The sequence below is a fragment of the Microtus oregoni genome, unplaced genomic scaffold (assembly GCF_018167655.1).
Source record: "Microtus oregoni isolate MIOR12 unplaced genomic scaffold, Mior012 000005F_ref0000423, whole genome shotgun sequence".
Lineage (NCBI taxonomy): Eukaryota > Metazoa > Chordata > Mammalia > Rodentia > Cricetidae > Microtus > Microtus oregoni.
This window is the reverse complement of record NW_024543064.1, coordinates 56,416,110-56,434,736: the sequence shown is the minus strand read 5'-3', so window position 1 is coordinate 56,434,736 and position 18,627 is coordinate 56,416,110.

Below are 18,627 nucleotides of genomic sequence, written 5' to 3'. Positions count from 1 at the left end.
TTCACTAGAAATCATCATCCTTTTGGCTGAGAGACACAGGAACAATAGGATCCTCCAAATGAGTGTTTTCCAGCGAGCGCAGCTGTGTCAAATTATCTATTTCATCAAGTTCATTGCCAGCAGTGGTGACCTAGGCTCGGTGGCTTCAGGGCCTGGAAAGGTGAGGTTTCCAACAGAAAACTTAGTTAGGAGCACTTGCCGTACTGCTGGACTCCTAGCCACACAATCAGAAAGAAAGAACAGGACAAATAAAGGTCGAGACAAATGCCGAAATTGCCTTCCGGGCTCTGAATCAGTTTCCTCCAACGTACTAAGTGATACGAGAGATGAGACCCATGTGAAGTTGAAGAAGTCTTTAACAATTTTTAGCATTTTCATACACCGAGAATGAATCTATTAAACTGTGACCATGTGACAAGCATTCTATTAAGTGTTTTCCTGGACTTTCTTCATTCTATGAATGTCTAACATGGCAACACTAAGCTAATAAATAGAAACAAATATAAAAAGGAAAGTGTGGATGTGTGGATTGAGCAACCTGCAGGAATCTTTAAACCTGGAGCACTGTTACCATTTGCCTCATTCCCTGAAGAAATTGAAATGGCTGAGAATTAGCTAGTATCGTGACCATCATCATTTCCATATTTCAGAACTGAAATAGAGAAATACGATGATTGGACCAAATTGCACAAGATCATATATTTAGAAATTGAAATGAATATAACTTCCAACTTAACTTGAACTACCAAACCTATGGTTTCCGTTTTCTGCCCTCCAACATGTATTATGCTCAGAAATACAAACCCCACAGAGAACTGCACATAGGCTACAATGAAATGTATAGCACTATTACAAAATCTGAGGAAATGTAAACCACATGGTGTGTGCGTGCACATGCGTGTGTGTGCATTTGTGCACGTATGTGTGGGTGCCTGCATCCATGTACACATATGGAAGCTAGAGAGGGATGTCGAGTGTCCTGTTCTATTTCTCCCTACCTATTCCTCTGAGATGGAGACTGTACTGAACCTAGAGCTAGGTTGGCACTAAGACTCCATAGCACTTAGTTGGTGACAAGCATATACATAATCATGCCCAGCTTTTAACATAGGTCCTCATGCATACACAAGTGCCACTAAGCCACCTTCCCAGGCCCCAGAGCTAACTTTGAAACTTTCTTTCAATCACTGAAAACCTGAATCATACAAAAAGGTTAGTGCTACCACCAGGGATGTCAAGTGTTCTTCCACTAGAACCTTAGTTCTCATGTGAGATGGAAAATTCTTAGGAGCCTTCGACACTGCACAACGCAGACACAGAATACCCAAATCCTGGCCATGTGGGTGATCGAAATAAAATGTGCCTTCATTGTAAAGAAAGAGTCAAGACAGGGAAGCAACACGGTGGGGAAGAGAGGTTCCATATCAGCACCCACACAGCTGGCATGTCAATCCTGAACCTACCCTTGGGTAGTGGTACATGTCTAGGCATATTAAAATCAGTGTACCTTTGTATAAGGGTGAGTCCCATGTTGCAGGAATGCTCATAAAGCACACGCAGGCGTCCCAAGAAGCTGTGAGAATTGAAGTTAGATGCTGCTGCTTTTGTTGCAACCCCTTCTGAGCCTCTGAGAATAGACAGGCAGCACGAGAACAGTTGCATGGCATGTTCCACAGAATTCTCTTTTCTGACCTTCCGGGAGCAGCATGCGGCTTTCCTCTTGGGGCACACACACCCTCCTGGAACTGAGCGAGTCTTTCCTATACATTTCCAGGGCCATCCATAAAAGCTAAAAATTTTTCAGAAGTCATTGAGAAGTTGTTCTTTATGGAGTGCAATTCCCTGACCCGAATCAGTCTTTGCCTTTGAATCAGTTTGTGTTCCCAGTTATTTAGCAGATTGATTGCTGCTATGGCAACTGCACATCTCTCTAAACAGACTCAGGCATAAGTCCTTGATACGATCCTGGCTTAGTCACTCTGGCTGCATTCAGTACATGCCAAAAATTAGATAATATTGGGAAAATTAATTGCTTTCTGCACTATAGGCACCAGGGCTGCATTGTAGTACAAAGAACAAATGAAGCCTTGTGCGTACCATAAAGACTTTGCTTATCACCTAGCCGCTTAAAAGGAGAAAGAACTGAAGAGTTCCCAGCTGCGCTCTGGCCACACCACTCACCTTTGGTTACCACGGTTGCAGCTAAATATCAATGTGGGATGTACCCAGAGCCTGCAAATGCCGTTTGGCAGGGATCGCGAGTCTTTCATGGAGGTTGTCCACTGGGTAGGAATGTACAGGCTTGCTCATCATCTTGGAACTGTTGTGTACAGGCTCCGACGATACCACTTAGCAGCTGCATGACATCAGGCAAATCCTTTAACCGCTGGAACCTTAGCCTTGCTGTGAAACACAGAATTAAGGTCATATCCATCCCTCACAGTTGTTGGGAAGACAGAAGGAAAGCACAACTTTGGCAGGCAAGAGGGTTTGTAATCTCGAATCCATTCCTCTAAATGTTTCCTAGGCTTCAGTTGCTGTAATGTTATCCACTGCCCCGATGAGACTCTTTAATTAACAGCTGGTTCTGCGTTGTCCTCCAAGTATTTCTGATTTCTAATAGGATTCAAGAAGCATATCAAATTTGCCACGGACACATCTTAGTGTCTGGGGCTGGTTTCAGTCCTCGAAGAGAGGCTATATTCTACAAGACAATTTGGCCCTATCTTGTTCTGATATCGCAAGTAGCTCAGGCTTCTCCTCCACCCTCCAGCTCAAAGTCATTTGAAACAGCCATGTTTCTCAGGAACCAGGCTGAAAAGCTGATAGGTTCAGATAAACACAGCACCCACCCCAGAGGAGCCCTTTAGCTCACCTGGTTTCCGCCAATGGGCTGAGTGCTGTGAACTCTGTCTGCCGAGGAAACCATGCTATTAGCAGCCACACTGCTTCTGTATTTGAAGAAGACTGGAGCACTTACAGAAATTCTCCTAAACCATATGTTGTTTTCATGTTTTAGCTGCTCTGTATGTATATATAATTTCCCCAAATACAAAAATAAATAGATGGCCTGTATTTCTCTAAAGATTATAAACTGCAAAGAAAAAGGTATGAATCTCTTCATCTATCAACCTAATGGCACAGTGCTTTTGTGAAGTGTCAGCAATAGTCGATTTTCTGGGATTTCGTAGATGATAATTTATAATGCAAACAGACTCTCAAATGTAATGTACTTCCTGCCGTCGAGGGTGAGAAAGAACAACATGATCAGATACTAGCGCAGAAATACTATCGCATCTTAAGCCAATACCAGTTTCATCAACTTAATATGAAGGTGCCAAGATTCAAGGTCAACTACCTGTGATGACAGAATATAAGGTAGTGCTTCGGCCACCAAGGACACCCAGAGGTAGGTGTGGCCTGGGAGATTAGGAGGGCTTTCAATTCAGAGACCTGGGTTCTGGGTTTGTAACCCTGACTTCCAGATTCACACTTAAAAGTGATAGCATTTGTGTTGATTTCCTTTCAGACTGCAGAATGACGGAAGCCAAGACTTTGCCCAAGTTTCTGATTGGATTTGTAACTGATTCATTTAGAACTTAGGGAACCTCAGAAGGTGATTTATTTCTCAAAGGCAGGATTCCTCTTCTAGAAAGGGAGGGATTCGGCAGCTATCATAAGTGGTGATGAAAAGTTTAGATTACCTATGCAAAGTTCTGTGTAGTAAAGGGTCTGACATACATAAGAACAAAATAAACATGGCTCCACAAGGTCATGGGGTACAGTGAATGATGGGGTACAGTGAATGGTGAGATTGGGATGGAGGGTCTTACTCTTCGCCAGCTTTAAAAAAAAAAGCAACTGACATAAATACTGTCATGAAAATACCAGACTTCTTTTGAACATGCAAACTTCTTTAGAACCATAATGTTAGACAGACATTGATTACACAACATGAAAGAAATCCAGTGATCCCGCCTTCCAGTGCACTTACTTCAGTGTGATCATGTCAGGAAGGGGACAGTGGCATGTTCAGTATGTCTGTGGCCTCCCTTGCTCTGAAGCCATGTGTGCTAGAGCAGTGACCCAAGTCATTATTATATCCCTGGCACCAGCACTGCAGGGCTAGCCAGTAACTCCCAGAGAGTAACAGGTCCATCTGGGGCCAGTCAGATTCGCACACAAATGGTAAAGTGGCAAATAAAACCATGACTTTCATAGACACTCACCTAGATCAGATTGCTGGTCATGCTTTTTCCATTTTGTTTTTTTTTTTTTTCAAAGGTACATCCACACCTTTGGCAGTGTTATCCTCAAACAACAAGATGTTACTTCTAAGCAGCGAGACCTCAGGCGTTATCTGTCATCACCCACACCCAACTGTCTGCCGTCTTCAGCACCAAACACATCCCTGAGGACAAAAATGGTCCTTCAGTTCCTAGGCCATTTAACAGAAAGAAACAGCTAAAGTTTCATTCCCGAAATAAAGCAGAAACATGGCCAATAGTGTGAAACACTTACAGCTGGGAGACAAAGAAAAAGAAAGCCTTACTTCACCTGGTAGGTAGAAGTATAAACTGGCCTGCAGGGAAGCACTCTGCCCTAAAATGGGTCTGGGATTTCTAATGTCCACAGTAGACCTGTTTGTTGAGTCAGGCTCCAGGGTTATCTTGACCTGCTTCCTTCACCACTGTGAATCCCTAACAGAGTGCCACCTATCCCAATCCTGACATACTTCTCGAGTTGCATTCTCCCTCTGCTGCAGAGCAGCTCCTAACTCTGCTAAACATGGCCACTGCACCGTGCAGGTGGTTTCCATTCCATACGCCATTGCTCCTCAGACTGTAACAGCAAGATTTTGAAGACACCGAACAGCCAATCTCTACCTCTCTTCTAAATTTCATTCATTATCCAGTCTCCATGAAGCCCCTCAGGCTTAACCACCTCTCCAACTTCCAGAATAATGTGTGCACCATGTATGTGTGCACCATGTATGTGTGCACCTTGTATGTGTGCACCATGTATGTGTGCACCATGTATGTGTGCACCTTGGGAGCTGGCATTTTCTTTGGGCTGTCAACCAGCTCCCAAATAAAGACATGGAGACTTCTTATTAACTATGACTATTCGGCTTAGCTTATGATGTGGGATTCCCCTCTGTATGCTGTGAGTATATTGCATTGCCATGGGTTAATAAAGAAGCTGCTTTTTGGGCTGGAGAGATGGCTCAGCCGTTAAAGGCTATCTATGCTCACAACCAAAATATAAGAAGCTACTTTTTGGCAAATGACTTAACAAAGTAAAGTCAGGCTAAAAATCCAAACAGAAATGGAGAGAGAGAGACAGTAAGTAGAGTCTGAGAGATGCCATGTAGCTGTTGAAGGAGAAAGACATGAGTTGCCAGCTGGAACCTTATTAATAAACCACGAGCTTCGTGGTAATGCATAGATTAATAGAAATGGGTTAATTCAAGATGTAAGAGCTAGCCAGAATATGCCTGAGTCATTGACCAAGCTGTGTTTTAATTAATATCGATTCTGTGTGATTATTTAGGGTCTGGATGGCCAGGAAACAAATGAGAAGTCTCTGCCTACAGGCTTAGACTTGTCGACTAGGTTTTTTGTTTGTTTGTTTGTTTGTTTTCTTATTTTAACCTGTTTCTATTCATTTGCATCTGGCCTCTGGGCTTTTTACCTTTCTTTCATTCTGTATGTCCTACTTTCCTGAATCCTCCCTGTCTGTCTAGCTGGCTGGTCCCTGGTGTCTCCCTGTCATTCCTGGAGTCTAAATTTTTCCTCCTACTTACTCTCCCTACCCAGTTCTGCCTATACCTTCTCCCTTGCTATTGGCCATTCAGCTTTTTATTAGAATAATCAGGTGCCTTATAAAGACAAGGTAAAACAGCAACATATCTTTACATAATTAATCAAATGCAACATATCTTTACATAGTTAAACAAAGAGTCTACAACATAAACAAATGCAACACACTTTACGTAGTAAAACAAATGCAGCACATTTTTGCATAGTTAAACAAATATTCTGCAACATACCTTCTCACCATTGAGCATAATTTTCACTTCCTTCTGCCCAGAGTTTATTCTATGTTGGCAAACCCTCCTAAGCATCCTTCCTCTTTTGGGTCTAATGTTATCTCTTCTTTATCATGCTTTTCAACCCCGAAGTAGGAGCAGAGCTCCCCACACTGCTTTCTTTGTCCTCTATATGTACCTTCATGTATTCATACCTTCATACATTCCAGATTGTATAGAAAGCAAGCCACAAGAGGACATGGAAGTGGCTCAGGAAAAGAAAATTCACCATATGGACAGGTCCTAGAAATAGGAGACATACCAGCATGCCATGGAAGGTCACTGAGCAAACAAGCTTTTGTCTGGAGGAACTGAGAAAAAAGTCTAGACCGCAGCCTTCACTGGGAAGCTTTAATAACTGACTAAATAATTCTGGTGGGCTTTAGACCGCTGAGTAGTCTATAATTTCCTAGGCCTGACCTTAGGGGATTTAAGGAATAAGAATATAGCCTCTTGAGCACACAGGCCAGAGAGACGATATATGGGTCTAGATCGGGGTGTGTGTGTGTGTGTGTGTGTGTGTGTGTGTGTGTGTGTGTATGTGTGAAAGAGAGAGAGGGAGATCCAGGATGGGCCCTGGGCTATTGTTAAGAATATCTCTGAGAATGGCCAACCCCAAGAGATTTGTGAATATCAAATATATTAGTATATATAGGGAAAATATATGAACAATAAAATCTCCAAACTAAAACCCAGGTTTCTCCTCACTATGCTCCGTGTCCTCTTGGAAGGTAGGCTGATATTTGCCCACACACTAGTTCTTCATCTGCTTTGCTTGTACTTTCCTATTTCGCTAACCATAGTTAGGAAATCCCATTTGACAAAACCAGAAACTAGGCTCACAGAAGTTAAGTCAGCTGCCAAAATGGCACAGCTGGTGAGAGCAGAGCCGAGATGGTGAGTTCTGTCTGCTCATGCTGAGAATGCACTCGTCTCTTTGCTCTTTGGTTCCTTTCTTCCTTTCAAATAATGTCAAACAAACTTTATTAGTAATTTTTTTGCAAGTTCTAATATGTTTATGTTTAAATTGATTTATTTTTTTAATTTTGTATAACTAAGTATCGATACTGAGTACATTCTCCACATGTCCTCCATCTTGCCTTTTGTTAGGCTTCTCCCTTCTGTTAGTCCTCTGTGCTTACCTAGATAGTTTGCTCATCCTTTCATAAAATGTATACATAGTACGCATGCGTGTGTGTGTGTGCGTGTATTTGTGCGTGTGTCTGTGTAATTTGGAAAACATAAATGAGAGAAAACATGTGATATTTTTCTTTCTGAGACAGGCTTAATTTGCTTAATATGATGATCTCCCTTGTTAATTCCAGATACAAACATCCAGGACAGTGCCTGGCATCCAGCAGGTATTTATTAAATACTTGCCTAATGAATTAATGTGAATGGAAGCTAGTGAAGGTAGCTTAAGTTTTTCCCATAGCTCATGTACTCGGTAGAACAAAGGGAGGGAGGGATGCCTATAATCTTGACTAAAAAGCAATATGATATAGGCCTAAACTCACTACAATAACTATTGCTTATTCAGTGACTCCCCTGTAAGAAGCTGAGTGTACTATTTATCACACTCCCCCACCAACCGTGTGTCTAATCCACCACCCATTCGATCAAGAAGAAGAGGTTCAGGAAGTATAAACATTGCCATCATCTTTTCATAGTTCAGAAACAGTAAAGCCCATGTCAAGGGTGAGGTGCAATCGCCAAAGCACCTGCTCGTTCCAACCACACAGCCATTTCATCTCTATGTTAAACTTTCAGGATGTATAGAGCAGGAAATAGAAGTCCATACTCCCTGGAAGTCTCTGAGACAAAAGGTGCTACATCACCATTAAGAGCCCCTGTCAGTAATGGATTACTGTGGCTTCCATCTTCCGGGCCCAATGGAAGGTTTGGTCATGGGCTCAGGATCCACCTCCTGCTGGAATCATTAGTGCTTCCTCTGCACAAATAAGAACTGGTATATTGTGTTAAATTGACTGACACAAACAACCATGCTTTGTCCAGAAATAGAAAATGCAATTTTCTTTAGCAAAATAGAACATAGGAAGTAGTGGGGGTTAAAATGTCATGCATGGAACAGAGGTTTGGCAGAGGAGAAAGGTTAAAATCAATCACCCTACAGGGAAAGGGAGGGGGAAAGTCTGCAGTATTCTATAGTAATTGTTCACACAAAGTCACACTAGAGAATTGGGAGCCATTTCTACTAAAAAAAAAAAAAAAACTATTTTAAGAGGAAAGAAAATTTCTAACACTGTGATGTTAATATTTTGCTTTTTGTAAGTCATTCGGAGAGCTCACAGACAGGCCACTGGAAATAAACAAAAGAAAGCTCTTCAATATTGTCACCTCTAGTGGTGGGAAATGACCTTTTCATATCAGAAGGTGGTAGGAAGAAACCAAAGGGCTCTCTTAAAAGAAACTGCACTGCACATTACTGGTCTGACTTGTGTTAAATAAATGTTACACATGGCCATTCTGTGGGACTAAGCCCCTGCACCAGGCCCCAACAGGACTGCCTGAAAATCACACTGCAGTTCCTCAACTCTCAAGTTCCACATGAACAATCTGAAACCAATCTTTTATCTGAACATCTAAGAATTCGGGATTAGAGCAATAATAGCCAAATTTCTAAGTCGTAATTGGTGTTACAGTGAAATTTTGTTCTGCCTTTATTCTCATGCACAAAAGAGGGCAACCTGAAGAAATAATAACTAGTCAGTTGCTTTTCTACCTTTCTGTCTCCCTGTTCCTACCTTGCAAGGCAAATTTTAACTTTGCAAACACCAATTACTTTTTGCTTTTATTATCTGCTTTCCTGAGCCCTTTTCTGCCTATAAAATCAGATTCTACACAATTCACTAGAATTAAACTACCTAACTATGGAATGAAGTGCTACCTTTACTCCAGAATAAAACACAAAGCCAGATGAGAACTCTATGTCACTGTGATTCTGTTCTTCAAAATGGATATGCTAGGGGATCTGGAAGTGGCGTGACATGTGATGGTCATGGACCACACACTTTTTCTATGACTAAGCCCTTCAGGAAGAGTGGCTCAGTCCTAGCAGCGGGTCCCCAAGCCTCAAGACCTGGTCTTCTCACATTTGCTGAAACTGCTTTCTTTTCCTCCAGTACAAGGTTTCCTTACTCGTCTTAAAGATTACAAATTCATCTGGGCTCAGCAACTTTATATCTGCCTTGGTGTTTTTAATCCCATTACACTCTCTGTTCCGAATAAGAGGAAGGTGCTAGGAAGAATCGTTTTACAAAGTTACCACAGTGCTGGTTTTTAAGGATCAAATTTGGAAATCAAAGTAAAAGGGATTCAAATAGTTAAGAAATGTAGGTGGAACCATCCAGTAAATACACATAAACTGTTGGCATGTCTTTGAGAAAGAAACCTGCATTTGGGCCCTCTGTTCAAATCTGGGAGAAGACTCAATGGGTATCTAGGCAGATGATAGACAGATACAGATAGATAGATAGATAGATAGATAGATAGATAGATAGATATAAATATGAATGTGTTTGTGTGTGTGTGTGTGTGTGTGTGTGTGAGAGAGAGAGAGAGAGAGAGAGAGAGAGAGAGAGATTCAAAGGTTGTTTTTTCATATTTATTTCTCTAGGTAGCATAAGGTGGCAAGTAGGAGCAGTTAGTAGTAAGCCAGGAAGGCCAAACTGTATCAGATTTAATGCATGCCAAAAATGTTTGCTACCTCCAAGAGATAGAAGGTTGCTAGAACTTAACAGATCACTAATATTGTCACAGACTGCAGAGTGGAGACAAATATAGCCTTTAAGTAATATCCCTCTTCAATGTAGGTAGCAGAAAGCACACAGTCTGTCACTATGTAGCTGAAAACGCCATCTACACTTGGAGAAGTTGCAGAAGCCTTGGAGGTCTCACTGTAGACATTTGCCCCTCGTAAATCCTGTGATAAAGTTTACATCTAAGTCCTTGATTCTATTCATATCCCTTTGTTCTCACCTTCTTACTCTTCACTTCAAAACTCTTTTCTTGGCTCCAAGGAGAAGATGGACTTTGGAGTAGAACCTTCCATCTTATTCAGCTGGCTTTCTTAAACAAACTTCTTTGACTTAGCACATGTTTCTCAACTTAATCGGCACACAACAATGTGGCGAGCAGCCTGATCTGGGTCCAATTTCTGCTCTGAAAAGCAAAAGCTTTGGTTTGAGCTACAAGCAGAAGGAATGGGATGAGAAAATAAAGTCCCCCAGGTTCAGTTCAAGCAAAGCTTCCGTGTGATTAGCAACAGTGATTGCCCCTTATCTACAGTGTCTACTTTTGGGGGTGACTCAGGAAAGTGACCTTCATTAAATATAAAGCTGGATCCTTGTCACTTACATCTCTTCTTCCAAATTTGTTTTTATCTTGAGCAAGTCATATGATATATAAGCATCTGCATAGTAACTGTTCTCAGAAGTCTCTGTCCTTTGCTTGAGAAACATGATAAGGAATGAAAGGTAAAGACTATGAGATGCATTGATTTCTTTTACCTAAAAAAAAGGGGGGGGGGGCAGTATAAGTGTTAGGAGGTTTCAGGCCCAAAAAAGAATTTTACCTCAAAAGCAGGATGAGTCTGCCCAGGAGGGAAAATGTGGGCGGAATGACAGTGATGAAGAAGGTGGTCTCACCACCTGGGGTGTGTAGCTGTGCCCCAGGGAGTCTTGCTATGCTCCCCTGTAAAATACAGAGTCAACCCTGTGACCATCCGCTCATAATTTTCATAAATTAAATCAGAGGTGAGATCGGAACCCAAGTTGGAGATTTTTAGCTGTCTGTGTAGGACATTTTAAAGAACAGTTTTCTTAGCAACTGCTACACGCATCAGAGGTAAAGCCAATGTGGAGAAAAGATAATACTGCCCACTCTCTGTCACGCATTTTCCACCTTGAGCCCCAGTCTGACACTTGACTTATAAAAGCAGAGCTATCAAAAGTCAAAGGCAGGCCTTTGGCTCAGCTGCTCCATTCTGGGGATCCAGGTTACTCTGGCTTCTGGATGAGCTAGTCCTCTCCTTCGGCCTCAGCACTTACCTCTTTGATTAGCCATTAAAAAGGACAAAACAGAGCATTTCCCTACAAGAAACTCCCGCAGCTGGCAGAAATGATGGATAAAGATCTCCCATCACAGGTCAAGTGTACCTGACTTAAATGATGTAGCGCTAACCTAGGGGAGAAATGAGATTTGTCAGTAGTTAAAACTGAAGAGAAAATTATTTTGAGTTTCTTTCACCAAAAACTCCTGATGTATTTGTGCTCTGTTACCAGAGCCTTTGGGAACTCTCTGGCTTCTCCTTATTAATAATGTTATTATTATAGAATGAATTTTTTCTCATTTGCAGACAGCTATTGCCTGATAAGGTGGAACAGTAGCTGTCTTTAAAGCCTGCTGTCACACAACACTACTGCACCCAAGCCCTGAGGGCAACCTGAAACACACAACCCTTTTCTCCTGCTGGTCCAGGAGTTTAAGATCCGTCCTGAATAGAGCTACAGTTGTCTGAGAAGTCTTCTGTTCCCCTGGAGCCCCAGAGCTGTGCTGGAAAGTGCCCTGGGATCTGTCACTCAACATACAACTTGCTCTTGTAAGCAACACACACCTCCCTTAGAAAAGGCTTGGCTTTGGCTTTCTCTCACAGTGGGAGTTGCTGATACCAGGGGAAGCATTACATAGGTTTAATCATAGCTGGGGACGTCCTCATTCTCAGAGAGCTAGCAGAGAGCATAAACTACACCCATGTGCCAATATCTGAATGAAAACCAGTGAAAGGGGGTTAAAAAGTTAGAATTGAGAGGTCTAACCTTCAGAGAAAAAAGGGTGGTCAACAATGGAGAAGCGCTTTCTGACCCCATGAAATATAGGATTTAGGAGACGATCACCCTCACTGAAGAACGATCTGAGGGAAAGCATCTTGAGAGAAACAAAAGTCTTTAATTCTGGCTTAATAGTGTTTTAACAATGCATTGAGGAAATTCTCTGAGCTCAGAGAGGAAAGGTTCAGAAGAGATAATGTTCCTTGTAACCAAAAAGTAATCGGGAATTTGAACTTAAATGACAGTGGAGAGTTTAGACAGCAGCAGAAGGGCATGGTTTGGGAGAAGGGATGAGCCTTGCTGTTTTCAAAAGCAAAGGAAAGAAAAAGCAAAAGGCGCCATGTGTGTGGCAGGTGTATGTATTCAGGGCAGCAAAGAAGGCTCAAATATGTGACCTTTTTCTGAGAGAAATAAAATGCTGGCAGGGGTCAAGGCTGAGTGAGTGCACACATAAGCACACGTACAAGCATACATATATACAAACATGCATGCACAGAAGAATGCAAACCAAACAGAACCATTACAGTTTCCACTCACACTCAGCCCTTCCTTCCAGCCCAGAGGAGACAGCAGAGCCAGGAGAAGAAATTCATCAGTGAGCCCCATCAAGGTACTGTAAACTGAATGTGCCACTTTTACGAAGACATACAGAGTATTATTACTAAATGTTCCTTTTTAAAATTAGTTCTTTGTCAATTTCACACATTATATTTTGATTGCCTTCACCCCCACCCCAACTCCTTTCAGATCCAGCCCTCCTCTAGCCACCCAAATTTGTGTCCTTTTTTTTTTCTGTTTAAATCCATCAAGTCCAATTTGTGCTGTCTGTATACTTTTGGATGTGTGGCCGTCCACAGAGTGAGGTGTGTACCTACCAGGGCCCATGTCTTTAAGGAGGAATGGCTCCACCCGTGCCAACTAACTGCCAATGGCTCCCGAGCCAGCGGTGGGACTTTGTATCCTTCCCCCCTCTCCAGGTTGGAATTTTGTCTGCCTTGAGCTTTCAAGCATCTTGTCCATGGTGCCCTAAGTTCAGCTGCCCTGCTATTGACAGGAAGCACTGATTTTGTGAAGCTAAACACCACCTCTGTCTCTCACAATCCATTCAGTCCTCTCCATAATGATTCTTTTGAGTATGGTAACCCAGATCCAGAGATAAATTTCTCCCATTTTCTCCCATTTGTGGCTGTTGGCTCTGACTATTCAGAAATGTGTACTTCATTTAAAATACTCATGAAGGTCAGGAAGTTAGTGGGCTGCCACAGGCATGGCTTTCAAGAGGGGGGAGATATACATTGGTATAAAGTGTTTCTCTTTTAAAGAATAATGGAACAGGAAGGATTGGGGTGAGAGATAGGACAAGGTAGTAGAGGAAATATAGGAAGGTTTGCATGACACTAAAGACCTCTCAAAAAGCCATATGGAAATCTGTGCCTATAGAATTTTCCTAAAATACACATATAGACATATAAAATGAGTTTAAATGGAGTCACTTACCCTAAAACATGGTGGGAAAGTCCTACTCTACACCACAGGCCATCACATGAATAGCCCACTGCCACGCATGGGGTATTCCTTCTGGAGCCATTGGTCAATGAAGTTCCACAGACCCTGAAACATTACAGATTTATCACAATCTAGTTATCCCCTAGACCATGATGGTAAGCCCTATTGCTGACAACATAATATAATTGAAACACAGAACATGGAGAAATCATGCCGGCACTCACCACGGTGCTTTCCTCCTACTAGCTAGCCTTCATAGTGTTGAAAGCTGCTATGCACACGACCAGAGAAGAGTAATCAGTTTTACCCACATGTGATCTCCAAGAGCTACAATAACCTCCAGCCTAGCAAGACATGCACATCAGTCGATTAGTTCATGGATATCATGGGGATAACTAATCACTTTCTGGATGGATTTCGGGAACTTTGAAAGATAAAACCCATATCAGGCATTATTATCAGGGCCCAGAACCTATATTCTAAAAGTCATAAGCCTTAGGGGAGAGCCTCCTGCTATTATTCTGCTGAATGGACCCAATGCTAAACCAGCTCCTAACCACTTAACATTATACCCACAGATCAGGGCATCTCTCAGGCCTCCTCAGAGAAACAGCTTTATGTACTGTATGGAGGTGAACACGGAAAATCACTAGCCAAAGAGCAGAAAACGAGAGACCACAGAATAGTCAGTCTTCAAAGGAACATTTGTATCACCTCCTCTCCTCTGAATCCTCAGGAATCATTGTGCAAAGGGGGCAGAAGATTGCAACTCTGCTTTGTATCACTTAAGAGAGAGTTTTGGTGCAGGGATGAGGCTGGCCTGAAACTCACAGCTCTCCTTTCTCCACTTCCCAAGTACTGACACTTGTTATAATCATACACAGTATGTCCAGGTATTACAAAACTTTTGACACCTATGGAATTTTCTATCTGCAAAACTCAGCCTGATTTTGAAAAAAAATGAGCTAAGAATTAGAAGACTTGACCTAGCAGCTTTATAGTTCCTTTAGGAAAATGACTACATCCTTCGAGCCTTTGCCCTCCTCATCTCCTTCTCTGTATACTGTGGACCCCACTTCCATAGTCAGTAGTTTCATGCACTTTCATTTTTAACAAAGTTCCTTTTCTTCCCTTAGTGTCCCATAAAGAAACGTTCCTGCTCTTCTTCCAACTGAACCATCTCTTTAACACTAAATATCAGGCCAGCAAGACTCATCACCATTGTACTTCAAATGAGAGTAGAATGCTTGTTGAGTAGCTAGTTGAATGAAATAATTTAATTGTCTTTATTGCCCCCTTCCCTTCCTTTTCCCCTCTCTTTCTTTCTTTGTCTCTGAGGCAGACTCTAACCATATAGCCCAAGCTAATTTCAAACTTCAGACTTTTCTTCATCCTCCCAGTTGTTGAAATTACTCTGTGCTGCCCTGTTCAGTGTATATCATCATCTTTGCAATTTAAAAATGGAGACCTCAATTCTAGAATAAACAGTTGGGTCATCTTCTCATAGACATCCTACAGATTTAAGAATTAAATATCCTATACTCAAGAAAAGACGGTGCCATGGGGATATTCTATAATCTATCATAAAAAGGATAAATAAAAGTATGCTGTTGCACACCTGTAATCCCATCACTCCAGAGACAGAATTAGGAAGATCTCTCTAGCCGGGCGATGGTGGCGCACGCCTTTAATCCCAGCACTCGGGAGGCAGAGGCAGGCGGATCTCTGTGAGTTTGAGGCCAGCCTGGTCTACAAGAGCTAGTTCCAGGACAGGAACCAAAAGCTACGGAGAAACCCTGTCTCGAAAAATAAAAAAAAAAAAGAAGATCTCTCTAAGTCAGAGGCTAGCCTAGTCTACATTAGTTCAAGCTAGCCAGGGTTACATACTAAGATCTGTCTAAATAATAATAATAACTTTAAAAAGAAAAATGGCATTGTCCCCCTTCTCCCTTTTAATGGTCTCAGAGTCATGCTTCTGCAATGTCAGATCTCTGAACACTAACATATTGGGTGGTTATCACTGTCTGCTTGGTATGTGGGTAGGTACATTGACAAGATACAGAACACACAGTCATGGTGAAGACAATGATTTCAATGTCACTATTATCTCAATCTCTCTCAAAATTCAGTCTTGCTTGAGCTGTATATTATAATTCCATCCCAACTTCATTTGAGCAAATAGAACTGTTCTTTCTAGGCACTGTGTGCTTATGATGTTTAATGATAATTATACAGATCTATTTATATAAACACATTGAAGATGGTTCTGCTGTTCCTATGTCAATTCATTTGTCATGACTCGGTACTTAATTCTTCACACTTGTTTTTTTATTGAGTATAAAAATAATGCTTCCTGATTACAATAAAATTATAATAAATTCAGAAAAGTAGAAAGAAGTTTCTTTTAATCACATAAAATCCCAGTGTTCAGTGGCATTAGATGAACATTTGGTGTAGTTCCTTTTTGGGTTTTTTCCTATTTAAAGCCTTTTTATTTTTTTAAGCAAGGGGTATTTTTAAAGGCAAACTTTTTTGTAGTTTTGAAAAGAATATGAGTATCATCATCCCTGGAAATATTAATATATAATCACAAAGGTATTCAGAGATAAACTGTCACTTCAAAAAAAACTGTATGATTCGAGGAGTCTTCATGTAGCTTTAAATAGAAGTCTCTAAATATCCTAGTCACAGTTTAGTGTGGTAATGTACCTTTTAAATTAACAAGGCTAAATAAAGTACTCAGAAAATTAATGCTATCCGAAATTCTCATTGAGCCAGTGGAAACATCTCCCATACTCTTTCTTTTCACCATCTAAATGCCAAGTCCAAAGGCTGCAACAACCTCAGAGGAGTGCACAGTGAGACTAGAATTCAGGTACAAAGTGGATCCTGGCATTTCTTCCTGACACAGATGTTCCCCTGTCACTCTGGGGTCTGACCACTGCTCTCCCTGGTAAAGGAAATGGGAAGAAGTGACATGCAGCCCAACTTTTCCTCCTTGGGGCTGCTGGCCTTCTTACCAAAGCCTTGGGTTTCAGACTGCAGAAGGGACTGTGTCTCATTTCTCATTGTATGCAGATACTAGGATCCCATAAGGCACATTACATTCTATTAGCATTTATTGATGACTGAACAAAGGCTATAGGAAAATTATCACTTAGCTTGCTTTTATTTACAATTGGCAGAAAACTTAAATGTGATGACTTAAAGAAATGTGTTTATCATTCTCACTCAGCAAATATTTGTTAATATTTATTTATTGGTTCAGGAATATTAAGGTTGATGTCTCTAAAATTATCTCAATTTTTTTTCTTTATGGTCCTAACACAGCTATTTTAGATCTAATTACAAATATATGTTCAACAGTGAAGGGCACTTGCTCTTGCAGAGGACCCAGGTTCAATTCACAGCATCCACACAGTGGTTCACAACCATTTGTAATTGCAGTTAGAAGATAGAAATGTTCTATCTTCTGACTTCTGTGGACACTAGACATATGTGTGGTATTCATACACTTAGATATAAAATAAATAAAATAACTTTTTTAATAAATAAAATAAAAAACAAGAACAGACTTTGAAGAGACTCACCAAACTACAGGTAAATCTCATTAGCAGTATTGCAGGAGTTCCACTAGCTGCAAGGGAGTCTGAAAATACACCAACCTCCCCTAATTAAATCGGAATTATGTTAGCAAGAAAGGAGAAAATTAGCCCTATGCAGACAATTGGCAGTATTTGCGTTCAATAAGCTATCTTCTTTGAGTCTGAATGATAGAAAGGTATAAATTGAAACAATAATAATAAAATAATCAAGAAAATGATATATATATCATATATATATATATCATATATATATATATATATATATATATATATATTTACTGGCTAAATTCTATGGTATCATCAGTCATTGATAACAGAGATTTGGCAAAATGAAGGCCTCAGGTAGTTTATAGGACATATCAATTGAGAAGTATGAGAATGCATAATTCAACCAATTTTTCAGACTTTCCTGATGGATTGATAACATTGAAACAAATTCAATTTGTTAAGCATGGCTGATTTGTAAATATCCTTTGGTTTTAATGCATGATATCATGGAATATTCAGAGAACCTCGACAGCAGAAATTGGAAGAATATCTGCCTAGCTTCCTCTTTTTCATAATATTATGTAGCCTTTGAAATTTTCAGTGAGGAGGAGATAGTTGTGAAGTAGTTTACTCAATTTTATTTCTTTCATCAATAATGTCTGTTATAACTTGAGTTAGCTTTCACCTTTTAAAAATGCTATTAACCCTTTATTTATATTTTTCCAGTCACCAAAATTAAGGTCCTCTTTATAGATAATAGCCCTTAAATGAATCAACACATTAATACATTTGTCTTCTTAGCAAAACAATTCAGGCTTTGAACTTGTCTTTAGTTAAGTAGTCTTCATAGCTCCCACTCGCTTCTCCTTCACTTTATTATGCTCCACCGGGATCTCTATTCTCCTGCATATCTTTTGTTCTGCAAGTCCTGCAATATCACAGTACTCTAGATTGGCTCTGGCCATCTCCAAGCAGATACAGATGCCCTTGGTGCCAATACAACTTAATTACTAGAAAATGAACCTGTTTGTTTTGATCGAATGCTGTGGCCTTAGATTAATATTTGGGAATCTCACTTACTAAATATAAATTCCTTCTCGAACATATTTGCCAGACAAGTTCACTATAACTTCATCCAAATCACTATTAAAAAGAAAAATTTCTCCAAGCAACTAGAGCTTTCCCTTATGGTTATTATGCCATTGATAAACATTTAGATGGATCTGTTGCTAGCCTGTCAGTGTTCTTCAAAAGGTAGCTCTCTGTATTTCTCCATTTCATGACAAGGTGCCAAGAATTTCCTTTCCGTAACTCAGTCAAGTAACTTAGTGCTTCTATATTGATTGTATTCTCCATCACAACAGTATACCACAGATGTGGGGTGTCATTTGAAAACAAAATGGAAAAAGGAGACAGGGACACTAATATGTATAGCTTCTACATAGAAAACACTACCCTAGGAGATTTACATACAGTATTAAGGTTTGATGATACCACATTCCTATACACACAGTGTTTAGAGATTGAAAACTGAAGTTCATTGCAGTTAATGAGCCTTAAGATCTATAGTATTTGGAACTGTAGGGCT